This window comes from Elephantulus edwardii, unplaced genomic scaffold (genome assembly GCF_000299155.1).
Source record: "Elephantulus edwardii isolate Elephantulus edwardi_28Jun2011 unplaced genomic scaffold, EleEdw1.0 scaffold00011, whole genome shotgun sequence".
Classification (NCBI taxonomy): domain Eukaryota; kingdom Metazoa; phylum Chordata; class Mammalia; order Macroscelidea; family Macroscelididae; genus Elephantulus; species Elephantulus edwardii.
The window spans coordinates 24,721,611-24,723,814 of record NW_006399761.1 but is presented as its reverse complement, the minus strand read 5'-3'; the positions used below and the strand labels follow the sequence as shown (position 1 = coordinate 24,723,814).

Genomic DNA, 2,204 nt, shown 5'->3' with positions numbered 1-2,204 from the left:
TTTAGGAATTACCTCAACAACAACAAAAAGTATACGTGACTGAGAAGAAAAGGCTGTAGGGGGGAAAAAAAAGAACACTTAAGTGAAGTGGATAGAGGGCATCATTACTATCTCTTGTTTGAGATGGTATTTCTGGTCTCTCTCAAAAGGAATTCAACAACCAAGGATGACAGAAGAATTAATTGATGCCTTTGAGTTGTGGTGCTGGAGAGGAGTGTTGAACATACCATGGACTGCTAAGAGAAAAAAACAGATCTGTCCTAGAGAGAGTGAAACCAAGTTTCCTAGCTAAGGCAAAGATTTAACATTTACACAACTTTCACATCCATTTCATTTGACCCTCACAACAACCCAGTGAGGTAGGCAGCACAGACCATTCAGCAGATAAGACCCTTGACTTTCAGATTAGTTAATTGACATATCCAAGCTTCTAGTCAATAAATGGCTTGTATTAACATCAGTCTTTGGCCTAAAATTTCAGTGCCCCCTCACACTGCCCTACCTACTTCACAGGGATAGTGAAGATAAAATGAATTCAAGGCTAGAAAGATATTTTGAGGAAAATACACTATATGTCCCCAAATTATGATCTCTCCCATGAGATTATATCTATTTCTATCTATCTCTGTATCTATATCTTCATCTCTGTCTCTCTGTCTGTCTCTCTGTCTCTGTGTGTGTGTGTGTGTGTGTGTGTGTGTGTGTGTATAGTTCTCATTCTGATTCCAGCTAAGACATGAACCCAGAATTTTCTGTTTGCCTCTGTTCTGTGTTCACATCTGTAATTTTCATATGGGTGAGGAACAGTGTGATCTTGTTTTAAGTTACATAAATTGCAATCAGGATAACTACTGTTAATAGCAAATTAAAAAATAATTAATACAACAAGACTATTGTGCAACTAGGACCCATGGAAACACACACCAGCAAAGCAACATCATCAGATAGAGTGATTGAGTAGAAGGGAAATGTGGTGTCAGAGTTCAGACTGACCAGCACAGTTATCTAAGGCAAAGTGGCATCAATGGCAAAGTGATCCCTTCTTTATTATATAAACAAGAGCAGAGGTTTGTGGGAAAGCATCTATGGCATGGATCTCCCCGCTGCCTGCAGGGAATATCAACAGCAGTGTCACTTTCATGTCCAAGAACGACTGTATTTGTGCTTATAGGCTGAACTACAACAAGGACTAGTTCCATGCCAAACATCCCTGGTTAAAATACAACCAAAACCATCATTCCTAATCAGACTGGCAAACAGAATTTTCTATTTTTTTAAGGTCATGAAACGATTTAGATGGCTGTATTCTGAGGTGGTTTTTGGTGGGTTGTGGGATTTTTTTTAGGACTAACTTTGGTTTCTCCCAAAGGAAGTTATATGGAGTTTTTATTGGTGATTCTAAATATGTGTTTGTAACAAAGTGTGATAAGTGAATTTAACATTGAAAGCTCTACAGCATATATTCAGAAAAGATTATATACTACACAAGCTATTCAAGTCATACACAACCATTTTTCAGCGCCTTTCCAACTGAAAAGAATTCCATTCGGCACGCTTTTCCTGTTGAGGTGGTTCATATTGAGCAAGCTTTGATACCAATATTTTGTTTTCTCCCACAATCGCTTCTTATTTCTCTTTCATTTCTGCCAATTCTAGGCAAAGTAGTTCTATTTCTGGATTTTGGGGGGTTGCAGCTCCTAAATGATACTTTAACAAGTCCAAAGCACTATTGGGTTTCTCTGGTTCTTCATATAACTCTACCAACACCTTTGTCAGCATGTCCAGCACCCCAAACCTCTCCAAGTTCCTCCAGAACTGTTTGTGCTTCGAGTCGGTGGCTTTGTAATGGGCCATAGTGACAGTGGCAGTGGCGGAGCTGGCATTGGAGACACTGGCTGGCGGGCTCCCATGACGTCTTTTTCCAGTGACTGACCACTCTTGACAACATGTCCAAAGTATGTGAGATGAGTTCCACCACCCTTGCCTCTAAGGAGCACCCTGGTTGCACATGCTCCTGGGTAGACTTGTTTGTTCTTTTGGCAGTTCATGGGATGGATATACACTACTCTTTTCCAACACCACATTCAAAGGCATCCATTTCTCTTCCGTATTCCTTATTCATTGTCCGACTTCTAGATACAAAAGAAGCACTGAAAATACCATGGCTTGGATCAGGCGCACCATAGTCTTTAAACTGATGTCAT

At 40.1% G+C, this 2,204-nt stretch overlaps 1 pseudogene; it reads right to left on the bottom strand.

Moving 5' to 3' along the window:
* Nucleotides 1-1,515: 1,515 nt before the first annotated feature.
* Nucleotides 1,516-1,854, bottom strand: LOC102864107 (annotated as a pseudogene).
* Between the last annotated feature and the right edge of the window lie 350 nt (nt 1,855-2,204).